The 20,490-nt window shown below is 41.9% G+C and overlaps 1 protein-coding gene and 1 pseudogene across 2 annotated transcripts in view; one reads left to right on the plus strand and one right to left on the minus strand.

Annotated features, from left to right (window-relative positions):
• The window catches only part of ZNF484 (zinc finger protein 484), a 432,825-nt gene that overhangs the window by 375,784 nt on the left and 36,551 nt on the right, over positions 1-20,490 (minus strand). The gene's annotated exons all lie outside the window — the stretch shown is intronic.
• Positions 1,972-19,316, plus strand: LOC116538248 (annotated as a pseudogene). The gene is made up of 2 exons (XR_004263576.1): positions 1,972-3,653; positions 19,307-19,316. The product of XR_004263576.1 is annotated as an ADP-ribosylation factor GTPase-activating protein 2 pseudogene (transcript).

A 20,490-nucleotide genomic window follows, 5' to 3' on the forward strand; every position in this document is an offset into this window, starting at 1 on the left:
TACTTTCTGGTTTTGTAATATTACTAGACACTTGGACCTTAATTTTAGCCCCATTATAGGGACTTCCAGATCCAACACTGGAAACAACAAAACTATTGTAGAGAAGAGTTGTATATAAATTCCCTTTCATTTTCTACCTTCTCCAATGCCACCACAAAAACATAGACATTTATCTAACCAAGACCCATCTTTAGTCCTCTCATGGTGAGTTGAAACACACCATACTGGAGATTCATAGATCACCTCTTAGCTCTCCAATTCTTTGTCCCCTCTCATATTTTTAAGCAAATATTTTAATTATTCATTTCAATTGTTTATCAAACCATTACTTTGAGGTCAATATGGAATATAATATTTCTTTCCACAGCATTGCATCACATGGGTAATCAAGTAAGTAACTTCATCTGAAGAAATGTAACAAGCAGGATAAACTGGTGCAGAATATTTTGTGCTGGTCCTTTGATAATATTAGAAGCATTCAGTTATTGGTTACTTGAAGCTAACCCCAGGAAATGTATCAAGTTCTGTCAATATCCAATTAACTTCATTCAGAACAATAAATACTCATTTAACTACACCCAGAGTAAGCAATACTTAGTAGCTAGTTACTAGAACCTCCAGTGAAAATTTAGGTGTTACTCTTACTGGAGTTGTCTGTGTGTGATGAGTCATTTTTCTCTTACTTCTTTCAAAATTTTTTCTATGTAGCATTCTTCTTAAAAAGAAGACAAAAAATAGTATATAACAAACAGCAAATTCAGTGAGCAGAAAACAATGACAAACATAGTAGATATCACTCCATCTATGTCAATAATCACTTCAAGTTTGAAGGGTTTAAAAATGCTATTGTAACTGTATTCCATTTGCTTAAGAAAGGAGATGAAAGCCTATGTACATTAAGGAAGTATATAGAAGGAAGATAAAAACACTAAAATAAAACTTCTAAGGATAAAAATACAATATCTGATATAAAAATTCACTGGATTAGATTAACAGCAGATTAACCATTACAAAAGAAAAGATTCATGAATAAAAATCATAGCAATTAAAACCATCCTAAATGCCACACACAGATTTAAAAAAAAAGACTGAAAATGATAAGCGGGGAATCATTAAGCTAGATAAACTGCAAGCAGCTAAATATATGTATGATTGGAGTTCCCAAAAAATCTTAAAGAGGAGAATAAGAAAAACGAGGGCCGGGTGCAGTGGCTCACACCTGTAATCCCAGCACTCTGGGAGGCCAAGGCAGGTGGAGTTTGAGACCATCCTGGTCAACATGGTGAAACCCCGTCTCTACTACAAATACAAAAATTAGCTGGGCATGGTGGTGCGTGCCTGTAATCCCAGCTACTCAGGAGGCTGAGGCAGGAGAATTGCCTGAACCCAGGAGGCGGAGGTTGCGGTGAGCTGAGATCGCGCCATTGTACTCCAGCCTGGGTAACAAGAGCGAAACTCCGTCTCAAAAAAAAAAAAAAAAAAAGAATATAAAAATTAGCTGGGCGTGGTGGTGGGTGCCTGTAAAACCTAGCTACTTGGGAGGGTGAGGCATGAGAATTGCTTGAACCCAGGAGGCAGAGATTGCAGTGATCCGAGATTGTGCTGTTGCACTGCAGCCTGGGCAATAGAGCAAGACTCAGTCTCAAACAAACAAACAAACAAAATGAATATTTGAGTAAACAATGGCTGAATATTTACAAATTTCATGGTAACTACAAATTCACAATTCCAAAAATCTCAATAAACTCCAACATGAAAAAATTACAACTAGACACATTAAAGTCAGATTGTTTAAAACTACTGATGGGCAGCTTTAAATGCATCCAGATGTGGCAGCACATGAAATACAGAGTAGCAAAGAATGAGATAAGAATGAAAGCATATTTCTCATTGAAAAAATGCAATCAAGAAAACAAGTATAGCTTTTCCATGATACTGGAAGAAAATAAAAGCACTGGACCCGAAGGTCGCGGTTGTGTCTGGGAAGGAGAGAAAATGGCGGCGGAACCGAGCAAGACCGAAATCCAGACCCTTTTTAAGAGGCTTCGCGCAGTTCCAACCAACAAGGCTTGTCTCGATTGCGGCGCCAAGAATCTGAGTTGGGCCAGCATCACGTATGGCGCTTTCTTGTGCATTGACGGCTCCGGGGTGCGCCGCTCCCTGGGCGTCCTTCTGAGCTTCATCAGGCCCACAGAGTTGGATTCCAACTGGAACTGGTTCCAGCTGAGGTGTATGCAGGTCGGCGGGAATGCCAAGGCGATGGCTTTTTTCTGCCAACCGTGCAGAATACAATAGCCGAGCTGCCCAGATGTACCGGGAGAAGATCCGGCAGCTGGGGAGTGCGGCCCTGGCTAGGCACGGCACTGATCTTTGGATAGACAACATGAGTAGTGCTGTTCCTAGTCACTTCCCGGAGAAGAAGGACTCCGATTTCTTCACTGAACACACTCAGCCCCCTTCCTGGGATGCACCAGCCACTGAGCCTTCAGGGACCCAGCGGCCAGCGTCGTCTGCAGAAAGCAGCGGCCTGGCACAGCCAGAGCATGGCCCCAACACAGACCTGCTTGGCACCTCACCCAAAGCCTCACTGGAGTCCATGTGTCTGTCAGCTAAAGCGGCCGTTCCTGCCGGAGAACTGAAAAGCTCCATCATTGGCAAGAAGAAGCCAGCAGCAGCTAAGAAAGGGCTGGGTGCCAAGAAAGGCCTAGGGGCCCAGAAGGTGAGCAGCCAGAGCTTCAAGGAGATTGAACGGCAGGCCCAGGTGGGAGAGAAGCTCCGAGAGCAGCAGGCAGCCGAAGCCAAGAAGCAGGCGGAGGAGTCCATGGTCGCCTCCATGCGCCTGGCCTATCAGGAGCTCCAGATTGATCGTAAGAAAGAGGAAAAGCAGCTACAGAACCTGGAAGGGAAGAAGCGAGAGCAGGCAGAGAGGCTGGGCATGGGCTTGGTATCTCGAAGCTCTGTCTCCCACTCTGTGCTGTCTGAGATGCCGGTGATCGTGCAGGAAACCCCAGTGAGGGCAAAGTCTTCTCGCTCGCAGCTGGACTTGTTTGACGATGTTGGTACTTTCGCCTCTGGACCACCCGAGTACAAGGACAGCTTTTCCTTAGGAGAAAGCTTTGGTTCCCGCTGGGATACAGATGCTGCCTGGGGTATGGACAGGGTAGAGAAGGAGCCAGAAGTGACCATCTCAAGCATCCGGCCTATTTCAGAAAGGGCCACAAACCGGAGGGAGGTGGAGAGCCGGAGCACAGGCCTCGAGTCTAGTGAGGCGTGTCAGAAATTCGCAGGAGCCAAAGCCATCTCATCTGACATGTTCTTTGGGCGGGAGGTGGATGCGGAGTATGAGGCTGGGTCTCGGCTGCAGCAGCTCTCAGGCAGCAGTGCCATCAGCTCTTCAGACCTCTTTGGGACATGGACGGGGCTCACGGAGCAGGAAGCGTATCTCTGGGGAACGTGCTGCCTACAGCGGACATTGCCCAGTTTAAGCAGGGTGTCAAGTCTGTGGCCGGGAAGATGGCTGTGCTGGCCAATGGTGTGATGAATTCCTGGCGGCATCGCTTCAGGCGTACGGTGTGACGGCAGCAAGAACTCCACAGATCCCAGGCCATGGATGCTTGCCTTGTGAAAGCTGGGGAGGATTTGTTACTTTGTATGTGCGGTGTGTGCCTGGGGTAGCCTTTGAGGCCACCTGTGAGGGGAATGGTCAGTACCGGCCCTTGTCCTGTGCCTGTGGACTGAGCCCCTTATTCCCCCCCAACACAAACCGTGTGTTGACCTCTTGTCCTTCTGTCCTGCACCCACAGCTGCTGCTCACTTGTCCTGCCGCACTGGGAGAGGGGTTCCCCTAGGATGGCTTATTCTGGGTCCAGCCTTTCCGCAAGTAGGGAAAGCAGAAGGTAGAAGTCTTTTGTGCTGGCTCTAGGGTTCTTCTAGCTCAAGGGCTTGGGCCTCCATCCTCTGGAACCGGGGGAGGCCTGGAAGGAGTTCACTGCACACCTGTCCTCTGGGGAAAGAGGCTGCGAACTTGTTGCCGCTGCCGTCAGCGGCCTCTTCTGGGTGCCAGGAGAGGGTGAGGCAGGGGAAGGACCTTTGTCTGGGCTTTACTAAGGGCTGGGAACTTTGCCTGGTACCTAAAGGGTTCATTCAGGATCAGACTGGAGGCCTGAGGGGTCTCCCGTCTCACCACCACTTTCTACAGTAAACACTCGGAAGATGACTTCCGGGAGTCTCAGGGTCCTTCTGTACCGTCTACTGTGGGCCACAGGACCCTCTGCGACATTCTGTGTCCCTTCTTCCCCTGGTTGGTGGCCACGGAGGGTCTGGTCTGCTGTGTGTCAACTCTGGATGCTGTGAGCTGATGCTGGCCAGGGAAGCAGATGGTGTGAGGGGCAGAGGCAGGCTCCGGGGGCTCAGCTCCTTCCTCTGCATCATTCTGGGCTTGGGGGCCTGGACAGCACCAGCCAGTGAGAACTTGCGGGCCCCACCCTCTGGGAGCTGAGCCATGCACTGTGTCATTCTTGGTGCCATCTTCCCCTGCTGTGCCGGCAGTCTCAGCCCAGTCCCCACCTTTGGGTTGTAGGTTGGGCCCCCAAGCAACACAGACCACTCTTCCCTCTTGCCCCACCCCCAGAGGGACATGACTTTCTTTCTGGACTGTTTGTATTGAAATGAAGTGGTGTCAAAATAAAGCCCCTGCAAGGCCTGGCTCCCTGTTGGTCTGAGTGAAAAAAAAAAAAGAAAAGAAAAAGAAAGAAAATAAAAGCACTGAAATGACTCTATAGTATTTGTACTTAGGGAGATCAGATTCTCAAAAATGAAGGCAAAATAAAGAGCTTTTCAGACATGCAAAAGCTAAAAGAAATTATCCATAGCAGAACAATACCACAAAGAAATGTTCGTGGAAATTCTTCAGGCAGAAGGAAATGATACCCAGTAAAAACTACCACTATTCAAAGGAATGAAAAGCATCAGAAATTATGGTTATGTGAGTAAACATTCGTTTCTTATTATGTAAATTTCTTTTAAAGATAATTGTTTAAACAGAATGATACCAATGTGTTGTTATTGCAACATAGGTATATACAAATAAAGTATATGACAACAACACATAATGATTCAGAGGGGAGAAATATTCATCTTTCTAAATTGCTCTGCTGTTTCCACTCTCTCATAGGTATCTGGTTTCCATTTTGTTTCTTCAGTTACATTGGCTTATTTGTATCTATCTTGCCAATACAAACCAATCTTAATTAATTAATTTTCATCATAAATTTTAAGGTGCAGTAGATAACTTCCCTCATGTTATTACTGCATGAGAGTGTCTTTGGTTTTCTTCGGTGGGAGGTTTGTTTTTTCACGTTAATTTTACATCAGCTTATGAAGGACTTAGGAAATCTGATTGAGATTTTGGCTGGAATTACATTGACAATTTGGGTGGAATTGATATTTTTTATGATTTTGACTTTTCCTATTGATATTTGTGTATACATTTTCATTTATTTGCTTTTCCTTTTTTTCTCTTATGAATAAGTTCACCTTTAAAATGGTGAAACCACAGTATTCATCTCTCAGGGTAGGTTAAATTTCTTACAATAGTGAGGGGGGCTATAAAATACTTTTTATCTTTGCTGAGATTTACTTCTAAGTTCACAGCATTTGTGGTTGCTATTGAAAAATTTGTTTTTTATATTTTAAACAATTACATATTTTAAAACCAATTAAACACTAAGTATGCTAATCCTAGGTTACATTTTCTTTCCTGTCCTCACTGATGTGTGTGTCCCCTCTGTAAGGCACCGTGTGGATGTAAATGCTAACTGTGATTCTGGGCCTCTAGTGTTTTCCCGTGAGCAGTTTTGTCTCTCCCTGTGCCTCTACTGCTGTCTTGATGAGTCTGGCTTTCTAAGCCTTGATTGGTAGTAAGGTACATTCTCCAAATGTATTGGTTTCTTTTACAGCTATTTTTGAGTTTTCTTGTCTTTTTTTTCAAGTATATATGAAAATCTAGCTATCAAAGTCCTCACAGCCTAGTGGACATTTTAAGTGGAAAAGTATTGTATATATAGAACATATTGAAGTGTGAGATGCTTCATATATGGACTATCCTATGCATGAACATGGATCTCATTGTTATGTGCAGTGACAGGTTGGAAAGATGCATTTAAGATTTGGGAACAATAAATGACTTCCTGTTTCCACTAGAGTCCGCACAAAATTGAAACACATTAGGGGAAAAAAGCAGATGAAGTTAAAAATATTTTTAAAAAATCGCTCACAGATAATGGCTCATAGGATAAAACATTTAGGGTTGGAGCTCAGCCAGTTTTAAGTTCTCAGAGCTTAAAGGTTCAGGGTCACTAGCTCAAACCTGAGGCTCCTAATCATCCTGGCACCCATCCTAAGGTTGGAATGGGCTGATACTTTGCACTGGACAATTTGTTCGCTGGGAGATGCCCACTTTGCTTTACTTGCCTCATCTGTTCTAATAAGATCCTATACCGACAATGTCAGAAGGTGTCTGATACAATGGAAATACGATGCCTGGAGTGGGAGAGGCAAAGAGCAGTGACCTAGTGATTTCAAGGTGTGGGACACATCAGCACCAACCCACTTAGAAAAAAATGGCCTTAGCAACAATTTCTTTACCAGTAATGCCCTTAGCAAAAACATCCTTAAGAACAATTGCCCTTAGCACCAACACTGTAAAAAATATGCCTATTATAATGACTCTTATTATTAATGGCCCTTAGCAACAATACCCTTGGCATAGACACCATGAAGAATGTTTTCAGATGAACATTGTTAATATTAACCCTTTTAGCCAAAAGACTCTTAACAACATAATCTAAACAACAGTAACATTAGAAAAATGCCCTGGGCTGTGACACTATTAGCCACAGTTGTTCTTAGCAACACATTTGATTGACATTAACATTCCTAGAAGCAATACTGTATCTTACATTAGAAATCATGGCCCTCAGCAACAACCCCAAACAACAATGACCTTAGCAACAAATAGCTAGACATGAATACCTTTACCAAAATGTCCTTTAAAAAATTGTCTTTAGCATCAAGACCCTTAACAAAAATGTCCCTTAGGAACAATGGCCCTAGAGACAACAATCGTAACATAACAACAATGGCCCCTAACAACAATATCCTTAGCAGTAATATCATTAGCAAAGGTGTACCTTACCATCAGAGCTCTAAGCAAAAACCTTAGCATGATTTCCTGTAGCAATAGTGGGAAGTATGCCAATTGCAACCATGCCCTTGGCAACAATGCCTTTAAAATCAGTGTCCATAGCAACAATGCCCTTAGGAACAATGGTATGTCCATTTACCTCTACAAATTGCCATAGTCCTTTGGAAATGGTCAAACCATGGCCTGTTAGTATATCTTAGCAAAAACACTCTTGGAAATAATACCTTTAAAAATCATGGTCCTTGGCAATAACAAAATTAGAAATAAAGTAATTAGCAACAATGCCTTTAGCAAAAATGTTCTTTATAATGGCATTAACAACAGTACTCTTACCAATGGCACCTTAGTAAAATGCTTTTACTAATAGTGACATCAACTTTTTAGCAATAATGACATCAGCAACAGTGTTGTTAGCGGCAGCACACTTTACAGCAATGTCCTAGCAACAAAATACATGATGTCAATGAATTTAGCAACAGTGGCTCTTGGAGACAATGCCCTGAATGGCAATGCTCATAGAATCAACACTCTTGGCTGGGCATGGTAGCTCATGCCTGTAATCCCAACACTTTGGGAGGCCAAGGCGGGCAGATCACAAGGTCAAGAGATCGAGACCATTCTGGCCAACATGGTGAAACCCCATCTCTCCTAAAAACACACAAACAAAAAAAATAGCTGGGTGTGGTGGCTTGCTCCTGTAGTCCCAGCTATTTGAGAGGCTGAAACAGACGAATTGCTTGAAGCCAGGAGGTGGAGGCTGCAGTGAGCTGAGGTCACGCTGCTACACTCCAGCCTGGCAACAGAGCGAGACTCTGTCTCAAAAACAAAACAAAACAAAACAAAACAAAGAATCAACACTCTTAACATCAGTAATCAGTACCATTAGCAAGAAAGCTGTAAACAACTGACCTTAGAAATGACACTCTTAATAATGTCCTTTGTTAAAAAAAATCATGAGCATCACCCCTATAACCAGTGCCCTTAGCAACAATGCTCTTATCCAAACTTGCTTACCAGCAATACCTTATAAACAATGGCCCTTAGCAACCAACTCTTTGTAGCAACATCCTAACAATACTGCTATTAGTACAAATCCCCTACAACCAGCACCCTTGACTAGCCTTCTTGGCCCTTAGAAGCAACGACTTAATCACCAACAATGGCCCATAAAAATAAAGCCTTGGTAATAATGCACTTAGCACTATCCTTAGTAAAATGGTTTTAGCAACAGTCTAGCAAGAGTGACTTCAGAAAAGTCTCCTTACCAACAATGCCCGTTGAAGAAAATACCCTTAACAATAGTGCCTTTAGTCACAATGCCTTCAGCCAAAATGTCCCCTGCCAACATTAACACCCTAGGAACAATGATCTTAGAAACTGTCCTCAACAATAATATACAACAAAATTCTAAGCAATGATATCCTAAGCAACAATATACACAGGAATAATACCCTCAGTAACAATGCTCTTAGCAACGAGAGAGTTAGGATCACTGCCAGTAGCAACAGCATCATTAGAAACACTAGCAATAGCAATAATGCCTTTAGCCACAATGACCTTCAGCTAACCCTCTTACTAACATCACCCATACAACAATGCCTCCAGGAACAATGTACTTAAAAACAACTTCTTTTTTTTTTGAGATGGAGTTTCACTGTTGTTACCCACGCTGGAGTGCAGTGGCACAATCTCGGCTCACCAAAACCTCCGCCTCCTGGGTTCAAGCAATTCTCCTGCCTCAGCCTCCCGAGTAACTGGGACTACAGGCGCACGCCACCATGCCCAGCTAATTTTTATATTTTTAGTAGAGACAAGGTTTCACCATGTTGACCAGGATGGTCTTGATCTCTTGACCTTGTGATCCACCCGCCTCGGCCTCCCAAAGTGCTGGGATTATAGGCGTGAGCCACCGCGCCCGGTCAGAAATAACTTCTTTAGCAACAGTGACCTTACTCTTGAAGCCAATTGAAACATCACCCATAGCCACAGTGGTCCTTAGGAACATGGTCCATGGCAACAACATCATTAGGAACAACCACATTAGTGACCACAGCCTTTGTAACGATGACTTTTAGCAAAAACATTAGCATAGTGCCCTTAACACAGGCACTTAGAAAGAATGCAATTACAGATGGGGCACAGTGGCTCAAGCCTGTAATCACAGCATTCTAGGAGGCTGAGGTAGGTAGATCACATGAAGTCAGGAGTTCAAGACCAGCCTGGCCAAGATAATGAAACCCCATCTCTACTAAAAATACAAAAATTAGCTGGGCATGGTGGTGCACATCTGTAATCCAAGGTACTCAGGAGGCTGAGGCAAGAGAATTGCTTGAACCCAGGAGGCACAGATTGCAGTGAGCTGAGATCCTGCCACCACACTGCAGCCTGGGCAACAGAGGGATGCTCCCTCTAAAATAAATAAATAAATAAATAAATAAGAAACAATGCAATTGTCATCAATTCCTTAGCAACAGATCCTTTGGAACATAATGCTCCTAACAACAGCACTCTCAGCAACAACATCCTTGACAACAGTGTACTTAGCAACAATGCCTTTAGCTAAAATGGGCTTTAGGAAAATCAACTTTAGCAACAATATCCTTATAAAAGATACCCCTTGTAACAGTGTCTTTAGTCGGAATCCCCTTAGGAACAATGCCTTCTACCAAAATGTATTTACAACGATGTCCTTAGCATCAGAGTCCTTTAGTAATAATACTGTTAGAAACAATGGTTTTATTAACATCCCCTTAGGAACAACACCATCACTGACTTCAATGGTCTTAGCAACAATAACCTTTAAAATAATGCCCTTAAAACAATGTCCTTAGAAACCGTTATACTTAGACACAATGGTCTTTCATAACAAGTGGCCTTAATATCAACCCCTTCAGCAACAATGCTCTTAGCCTCAGTGCCATAAAACAGTGCTCTTAGCAGTAACACCCTTAGGTAAGATGCCTTTACAAATGTACTTAGAAATATTTCAGTAATAACGTGTTTAACTTTAACACCCTTTGAAACAATGTTCTTAGCAAAAATGGTCCTTAACAACAAAGCTCTTCGGATTCAGGGAGAAACGGTGCCCTTAGCAATAATGCCTTTAGCAATGATCACTTTAGCAACAAGACACTTTGTAAAAGTGCCTTACAATAATGTACCTAACGTCAACATTCTTAGCAACAATGAGTTTTAGTAAAAATTACCTAAATGTGTTTTTAGCATCAGGGCCCTTAGCATCAAAACCCTTAGAGGTAACCACTGTAATGATATCTTTAACACAGTGTCCTTACAAAATGTCCTAAGGTAATTTTTTCAACACTCTTACTGTCAAGGCCTTTAAGAACAACGACCCTAAGAAAATGTCCCATAACAACAATTTTCTTTTTTTTTTTTTTCTTCTTTTTTTTTTTGGTTATTTATTTATTTATTTATTTTCCCATTTATTTATTTTATTGCATTTTAGGTTTTGGGGTACATGTGAAGAACATGCAAAATTGTTGCATAGGAACACACATGGCAGTGTGATTTGCTGCCTTCCTCCCCATCACCTACATCTGGCATTTCTCCCCTTGCTATCTCTCCCCAGCTTCCCACCCCCCACCCTCCCTCCCCTATTTCCCCCCAACTGACCCCAGTGTGTAGTGCTCCCCTCCCTGTGTTCAAACAATTTTCTTAAATTCAACACTCTTTCCTTAGCGAAATCCTTAGCACCAATATTCTTAGCAACAGTAGCCTCTGCAATAGTGGCCATGGCCACAGTGTTCTTAGTAACAGCACCTTTAGCAAAAACATCCAACAGCAACATTAAAATCAATGCCTTTGGCTGGGCACAGTGGCTCATACCTACAATTCCAGCACTTTGAGAGGGGAGGATGGGAGGATTGCCTTAGTCCAGGGATTCAAGACCAGATTGGGGAGCATAGTGAGATCTCATCTCTACAAAAAAAATTAAAAAGCTAGCTAGGTGATGTGGTTTGCCTGTATCCCCACCCAAAATCTCATCTTGAATTGTGGCTCCCATAATTCCCATGTGGTGTGGGAGGGGCCCAATGTGAGGTAGCTGAACCATGGGGGTGGGTCTTTCCCATGCTGTTCTCATGGTAGTGAATAAGTCTCACAAAATCAGATGTTTTTATAAAGGGGAGCTCTCCTGCACAAGCTCTCTTGCCTGCCGCCTTGTAAGATGTGACTTTGCTCCTCTTTTGCCTTCTTCCATGATTGTGAGACCTCCCCAGCCATGGGGACTGTGAGTCAATTAAACATCTTTCCTTTAAAAATTATCCAGTCTTAGGTATGTCTATATTAGCAATGTGAGAACAGACTAATACACTAGGCATGATGGTGTGTACCTGTTGTCCCAGTTGCTTTGGAGACTGAGGCAGGAGGATCACTTTGAGCCCAGGAGCTCAAGCATGCAGTGAGCTGTGATCATGCCACTGCATTCCAGCTTGGGTGACAGAGTGAGACCCTGTCTCAAACAAAACAAAACAAAACAGAAAAAGTGCCTTTAAGAACAGCATCCTTAAGAAAAGAACCTCAGCAATGACTTCCTTAGCCACAACACCCTTGGTAAAAATATTACTAACCCCTCACTTAGCAATTAAGTCCTTAGGGCTAATGCTCTGAGAAAAAAAAAAAAAGGCTTTTAGCAATAGTTTCCTTAGAAACAGTGGCCAAAGCAATAGCACCCTTAGCAAAACTTTCCTTGCACAAAATACCCTTAACTTCAAGGCCTTAAAAGAACAATACCCTTACAAAACTTTTTTGACATCCACACCTGACTTACATTATTTTGTGTTGCTCGAAAGAAAGACCTGAGGATGGGTTATTTATAAGGAAAAAACATTTACTTGGTTCTGAATTCTGATGGCTTGGAAGTTCAAGATTGGGTATCTGTGTCAGCTGAGGGCCTCGGGCTGCTTCTACTCATGGCAGAAGATGAAGGGGAGCTGGTGTGTGCAGAGCTCACACGACGTTAGAGAGAAAGAGAGAGGGAGGGAGAAAGGAGAAAGATCTCAGGCTCTTTTTAACAACCATCTCTGGCAAGAACTGCTAGAAGACTCACTTAGCCTCAAGGAAGGGGATTGATCTATTAATAAGAAATACCTCCTATTAGGCCCCATCGCCAACATTGGGGAACAAATTTCAACATGAGATTTGGAGGGGACAAACATCCAAATCATAGCAACACCCTTAAGAACAATAACCTTACCAATAATATACCCTTATCAAAAATGCCGCTAACAGCAGCTTTCTTAGCAACCATCCAAACCATCCAAATGGTCACTATTTGACTTAGCAAACCCATTCATAGCAAAAACTTTCTTGCAACACCAGTCTTAACACTCACACCTTTAAAAGCAACATCTTAAGCATAAAGGCCGTCGCAACAATATCATTAGCAAAAACCTGGTAAAATGTGCTTAGCAACCACACTCTTTGAAAGAGTTCCGTTAGTATCACATACTTAATAACAATGTCTTTTTAGCAGCAGTGGTCATAGGAATGGCTTCTTTTGCAAGAGTGGCTATTGTAACTGTGACCAATAATGGCCATATAAACCATGCATTTAGCTACAGTGGCAGTAACCCTTATCTAAGAGGCCCTAGGAGCAAAATCTACTGCAACGCTATATGCAACAGTAATGTTCTTAACTATTGGGTTGGTGCAAGGGTGATTGCGGTTTTTCAGTGGCAAAAACCGCCGTCACCTTTGCACCAACCTAATACAATTCCCGTGGCAGCAATCGTCTTAGCAGCACCCTTGGCAACCAAGCTCTTAACAATATCTTTAGAAAAATTGCCTTTAGCAACATTTCTTAGCAATGGTGGCCATAGCAACAGTTCCCGAGCAACAGCAACCTTAGGAGAAACTCCCTTTGTAACAGCACATTCAACATCACTGCCTTTAAGAATAAAGAATAAATAAAGAAGTCCTAAGCAGCAATTTCCTTAGCAACAACACACTTAGTTACAATGCCAATGACAACGAATCCCCTAAGCAACCATACCCTTATAAGCCACCCTGTTGGCGATGGTTCCAACAGCAAACTTCACCTTAGCAATAGGGGCCAGAGCAACAATACCCTCCATAAGCGCATCTTAGCAAACATTCCTTAGCAGGAATACCTTTAATAAAAATGCAAGAACTAGCTCTCAATAACATTCTTTGTAACAGTGGCTAGCAGCAGTACCATAGCAATCTTGCCCTTAGCAACAGTGGGTATAGCACCTGTACAAGAGTGACCAGTATAATCATGCTATCAGCAACAGCATCCTTAGCAAAAATTCTTGCCACAACAACCTTAACAAATAAGTCCCTTGAGTTAAAACTTCCTTAGAATTATGGTCTTAGCAAAAATGTCTTAGCAATGTTGCCCTTAGCAACACTTTCCTTAGCAACAATGGCTGTAACAGCAGCACCCTTAGCAAAAGCTATCTTAGCAAAAACTATCTGCAGTCACACATTTAAGAGTCATGCCTCAGGTACAGTGCTCTTAACAAAAAGACCTTGAAGAACAATTTTCTCAACAACAATGCCTACTATTTAGTTTCATTTTTGAAGGTTTTGCAAGGATATTCTAGATTGCCCTACCTATGCACCTCCTAGATGCTGGTCTGGGACCTAAGCAATAGTCTACATCGTAATTCAATTCTCAAAGCATTGTTCTGCTTATTCGAGTTGATTTTGTGCATGCACGGCTAAGGAATGATCCCGGAACTTCATAAACACAAGCAAAAAAATTTCTTTGTCTCTCCTCTCTGATCCTCCACCCAGACTTTTATTCCCCGGGGTACCTTTTTCTGGTGTTCTAGCTAGAAAGCTCCATGTTACACAGTTTGCAACCCTGACAACCTTGGAAGCATGAGCTGAGATAAAAGCCTATGGGGCCACCACAAATGCCTCACAGCTTTCACTACCACTTCATGGTGTAGGATCGGGGGATCAGGGAAGGCTTTTTCTCACAGAGGCCTCTTTGTTGCCACTCAAGAGTCAAAAGGATCTCTCCCATAGGGGCTGCTCTGTTCACCACTGGAGAAGTTTGGGGGCCTGATCTTGTTCATGGTCCTTGAGAGGCCAAACTCTGGAACATCACGAGTCTGTCTCCACCATGCTGGAGTAAGGACTTCCTTTTAATTGCCTGGTGCTAAGGTATCAAAAAGGTTGCTAGGATTATATTTTAAAGTCAAAAAATTCTATACAGCAGAGAACTCTCACTCCTAGAATTCTCATCTGAACAGAGTGAATGGGTGAATTAGCACTTTCTTTAGAACTTTTAGGGGTACATGTATAGGTTTTGAAATGGGAAAGATTCCCTTGTTCCCCTTGCAGGAAATGTGAAGGGGGCGTGCCTTGCTTCTTTAGTGCCCTGCTGCTCAAACCTCTAGGGGAGCATACAGACAGGCTGTGGGGCTTTAACACCATGGTGGTGTCTAGCGGTGAATGTTTGCAGCTGAAGCCCCAGGGGCGTGTGTTACAGGGTGCTCTTTTAGTGTACCATCTGTAGGCAGCCTGTGTTAGCTCAATTAGACACCTTTCCTTTTCACAAGGACAGTGTGATTTCTGAATCCCGGGGTTTCTTGCTTTGGTGTACCAGAAGAATCAGATCACAGGTGGGCTTGGAGAATGAGTGCAAGGTTTTATTGAGTACAAGAAGCTCTCAGCAGATGGTGAACCAGAAGGGAGATGGTTTTCCTCTGGAGTCAGGGTCCTCTGGGACCAGATTCTTCTCCAACCCTCTGGAAGATTTGATGGTCTGCCGGCAGCAAGCTCTTCCACCAGGGTGCTCTCGATGACCAGCTGCTTGTGTCTTCTGCCAATGTGTTCCTTGGGATGTCCAGCTGCTGTGTCCCTGCCTTGCTAACCTCTCAGGTTTTTATAAGCCTATGATGGGGGCATGACAGGCCAGGGTGGCCTTTGAAAATGCAACATTTGAGCATGAAAGCGGAAGTGCTTGTCCTCACCTAGATCCGTGGGGGTGGAGCCCTAGCCAGGGACCACGCCCTCCTCTACCCAGCACTTCCCTTCCCCGATTCCCCATCATTTAAAGAGACCACCTTTTCCCTTCCCAGCACTTCCCTATCAGTTTGGTACACAGGTAAACTTGAGTCATGAAGGTTTGTTGTACAGACTATTTCATGACCCAGGTATTAAGCCTGATACCCATTAGTTATTTTTCCTGAGCCTCTCCTTCCTCCCACCCTCCACCCTCCAATAGGTCCCAGTGTGTGTTGTTTCCCTCTGTATGTCCATATGTTCTCATTATTTAGCTCCCATTTACAAGTGAGAAGATGCTGTATTTGGTTTTCTGTTTCTGTATTAGTTTGCTAAGGATAATGGCCTCCAGTGCCATTCATGTGTGTGCAAAGGGCATGATTCTTGTTCTTTTTTATAGATGCATAGTATTCCATGGTATATGTACTACTTTTTTAATCCAGTATATAATTGTAGGGCATTTAGGTTGATTTCATGTCTTTACTATTGTGAATAGTGCTGCAGTGAACATACATGTGTGTGTGTCTTTATAATAGAGTGATTTCTATTTTTAGGTATATTTCTAGTAATGGGATTGCTGGGTTGAGTGGCATTTCTGTCTTTACGTCTCTGAGGAATCACCACACTGTCTTCCACAATGGTTGAACTAATTTGCACTCCCACCAACAATGTATAATTGTTCATTTTTCTCCACAACTTCACCAGCATCTGGGTTTTTTTTGTTTGTTTATTTGATTTTTAATAGTAGCCATTCTGATGAGAACACATGGACAGGAGGATAACAACACACGCTGTGGTATCTTGAAGGGTTGGAGGGTGGGAGGAGGGAGAAGATCAGGAAAGATAACTAATGAGTACTAAGGCTTAATACCTGGATGATAAAATAATCTGTACAGTAAACCCCCATGACACAGGTTTACCCATGTAACAAACCTTCACATATACCCCTGAACTTAAAATAAGAGTTAAGACTGGGCACAGTGATTCACGCCTGTAATCCCAGCACTCTGGGAGGCTGAGGTGGGTGGATCACGAGGTCAGGAGATCAAGACCATCCTGGCTAACGTGGTGAAACCCCATCTCTACTAAATAAACAAAAAAAAATTAGTCTGGCATGGTGGCATGTGCCTGCAGTCCCAGCTACTTGGGAGGCTGAGACAGGAGAATTGCCTGAACTCAGCAGGCAGAGGTTGCAGTGAGCCGAGATTGTGCCACTGCACTCCAGCCTGGGTGACAGAGCAAGACTTCATCTCAAAATAAGTAAATAAATAAATAAAATAAAAATAAAAACATAAAATAAAAAATAAATAAAAGTTAAAAAGAAATTGTTTCCTGTTGGGGTCACCACCTGCAGGGCTCTGTCCCACAGACCGTGACTGAGTGACAGATGAATAAAGTACACTGGCACACAGATATTATGCTTTGCTAGTTTGGCTAAGGGTCCGTGGCCACTTAACAGGCTCCCTGGAGGGTGCTGTAAAGAGTTGCAATCATCAGCCCTCCTCAGCAGTGAGACTGGCATTTATTTAGTAAAGTTTAATTGACAAAGGCTTGAGTCAACACCACTAGAGTGAAGATTAAAGCACAGGTTCCAATGCCTAAAGCAAAAACCATTAGCAGATAATATCGTTGGTTAACCTCCCCCACACTGAGAGGACCATCCAGCTCAAAGGTTAAAGACCACATGAAAAAACAAGTTAGTTAGGTAAATGCCTCCACATACCTTAGCTACTTGCTTTACTTATTCACTAAATGTAAGGAGAATTTAGGCTGCCTTCAGCAGAAACTTCTCCTGAAACTATGAAAAAAGCTTTAGGTCTTCCAAAAGGGTTTGAGACTATATTTTTAACTTTCTCTACTATTTTTCCCTTAATATTTTTGCCACCACCTTGAGTGAATTCCCACAATTACCAATTAAAAGAAGAAATTTCAGGTTTTTCAAAAAAACAAATTTGTAACAGTTCTGCTGAAGAATGTTTCAGGATATCATTATTTTTTTTAGAAAAACATGTATTCTGCTGTTGTTGGATGGAGTGATCTATAAATGTTAGGTATAGTTTATAATGCGTTATTTTTTAAAAATTGCCATTCTGACTGGAGTCAGATGGTATCTCACTGTGGTTTTGATTTGCATTTCTCTAATGATCAGTGATGTCGAACCTTTTTCATGTGATTATTTGCCCATGTATGTCTTCTTTTGAAGAGTATCTGTTCATGTCCTTTGCCCACTTTTTAATGGGGTTGTGTATGTGTTTTTTTTAATTAGTTTAAGTTCCATAGATGCTGGATTTTAGACCTTTGTCAGATGCATAGTTTGCAAATATTTTCTCGTATTCTGTAGGATGTCAGTTTACTCTGTTGATAGATTCTTTTGCTCTTTAGTTTAATTAGATCCCATTTGTCAATGTTTGCTTTTGTTGCAATTGCTTTTGGCATCTTTATCGTGAAATCTTTGCCTGTGCCTGTTCAGAATGGTATTGCCTAGGTTGTCTTCCAGGGTTTCTATGGTTTTAAGTTTTACATTTAAGTCTTTAATGCATCATGAGTTAATTTTTGTATATGGTATAAGGAAGAGGTTCAATTTCAATCTTCTGCATATGGCTAGCCAGTTATCCCAGCACCACTTATTGAATAGGGAATCCTTTCCCCATTGCCTTCTTTTGTCAGGTTTGTTGAAGATCAGATAGTTGTAGGTGTGCGGTCTTATCTGCAGGTTCTCTATTCTGTTCCATTGGTCTATGTGCCTGTTTTTGTACCAATACCATGCTATTTTGGTTAATGTAGCCCCGTAGTATAGTTCAAAATTGAGTAGTGTAATGCCTCCAGCTTTGCTATTTTTGCTTAGGGTTGTCTTGGCTATTCATGGTCCTTTTTGGTTCCATATGAATATTAAAATAGTTTTTGTAGTTCTGTGAACAATGTCAATGATAGTTTAATAGGCATAGCATGGAATCTATAAATTGCATTGGGCAATATGGCCATTTTAACAATATTGATTCTTCTTATCCATTCTTCTTTTTCTATTTGTTTGTGCATTCTCTGATTTATTTAGCAGTGGTTTGTAGTTCTCCTTGTAGAGACCTTTTACCTCCCTTGTTAGCTTTATTTTTAGGTATTTTATTCTTTTTGCTGCAGTTGTGAATGGGAGTTTGTTCCTGATTTGGATCTTGGCTTGATTGTTGTCGGTGTATAGGAATGCTAGTAATTTTTGCACATTGATTTCATATTCTGAGATTTTGCTTATTAGCTTAATAAAGAAGTTGCTTATTAGCTGAATAAGCTTTTGGGCTGAGACTATGGGATTTTCTAGATATAAGAGCATGTCATCTGCAAATAGGGGTAGTTTGACTTCTTCTCTTCTTATTTGAATGTTCTTTATTCCTTTATCTTGCCTGATTGCCCTAGCCAGAACTTCCAAAACTATGCTGAATAGAAGTAGAGAAAGAGGGCAACCTTATCTTATTCCAGTTTCCAAGGGGAATGCTTCCAGCTTTTGCCCGTTAAGTAGGATATTGACCATGGGTTTGTCATATATGGCTCTTATTCTTTTGAGGTATGTTTCTTCAATACCTAGTTTATTGAGAGTTTTTAACATGAATGAATGCTGAATTTTATTGAAAGCCTTTTCTGCATCTTTTGAGATAATCATATGGTTTTTGTCTTTACTTTTTTTATGTGATGAATCACATATATTGATTTGTGTAGGTTGAACCAAACTTGAATCCTGGGGATGATGCCTACTTGATTGTGTTGGAGATGACTTTTGATCTGCTGCTCGATTTGGTTTGCTAGTGTTTTGTTGAGGATTTTTGCATCAACATTCATGGAGAATATTGGCCTGAAGGTTTTTTGTTTTTGTTCTATCGCTGCCAGGTTTTGGTATCTGGGTCACAGAACGAGTTCAGAAGGAGTCCCTCCTCCTCAATTTTTTGGAATAGTTTTGGTATGAATAATACCAGCTTTTCTTTGTACAGTTGGTAGAATTCGGCTGTATCTCTCTGTTCCTGGGCCTCTTTTGGTTGGTAGGCTATTCATTACTGCAAGTTTGGAGCTTGTTACTGGTCTGTTCAGGGACTCAATTTCTTCCTGGTTCAGTCTTGGGAGGGTGTGTGTGTCCAGGAATTTATCCATTTCTTCTAGATTTTCTGGTTTATATGCATAGAGGTGTTTATAATATTCTCTGATAGTTGTTTGTATTTCTGTGAGGTCAGTGGTAATATTGCCCTTATCATTTGTGATTGTGTTTATTTGAATCTTCTTTTCTTTTCTTTTTTATTAGTCTAGTAAGTGACCTATTTTAATTTTTTTAAATCGTCTCCTGGATTTGTTGATATTTTGAATGTTTCTTCATGTCTTTATCTCCTTCAGTCTGCCTGTCTGCAGTTCTAGTTTCAGTCTGTTTCAGAGCTCAAGCTTGAATACATAAGAAGCAAGAAGACTGAGAAGCAGGAGAAAAATGGGTAGAAGAGGAAAAATAAGAAGGGAGAGAGGGAGGGAGGAAGAAGGGGAAGAGGAAGGATGAGAGTGAGGGAAGGAAAGAGGAAGGGAGGGAAGGAGGGAATCAATTTAGGGAAATCACGACTATGTCATTCTTCAAGTCCTGAGTTCCATACCAATTGCACTTACTCTTATCCAACTTTCAGGGTCTTCTGATAGTAACATTATGCATTTTGTCCATAATTTTCAGTTGAATCAGGAGATAAGGCAGAATGTTTTTACTCCATCTGAACCAAACTGGAACTCTCCAATTGGGATGTGTGCAACTGTGCACTTTGAAAATGTCCATGTGGAAATTTTAGAGCAACTGATTAATATGACCAAAAGTACTTAAGAGAAAAGTTTCAAAAGAGTAGTTATACCAGCTTAATATTTTATTTTATTCATTTTTTTTTTTTTGAGATGGAGTCTTGCTCTGTTGTCCAGGCTGGATTGCAGTAGCATGATCTCAGCTCACTACAATCTCTGCCTCCCTTGTTCAAGAAATTCTCTGCCTCAGCTCCCCCAAGTAGCTAGGATTATAGGTGCCTGCCACCATGCCTGGCTAATTTTTGTATTTTTAGTAGATACGGGGTTTCACCATCTTGGCCAGGCTGGTCTTGAACTCCTGACCTCATGATCCACCCACCTCAGCCTCCCAAAGTGCTGGAATTATAGGCGTGAGCCACCATGCTCAGCCATGCTTAATATTTTAATTTCAAATTTCATATATAAATGTATGTATGTGTCAGGATGCATATTATATGTACATATTTTTATATACACACACACAGAGGGAGGATATAAAAATT

Source organism: Sapajus apella, unplaced genomic scaffold, assembly GCF_009761245.1.
Source record: "Sapajus apella isolate SASKATOON/1434 unplaced genomic scaffold, GSC_monkey_1.0 scaffold118, whole genome shotgun sequence".
NCBI classification, from domain to species: domain Eukaryota; kingdom Metazoa; phylum Chordata; class Mammalia; order Primates; family Cebidae; genus Sapajus; species Sapajus apella.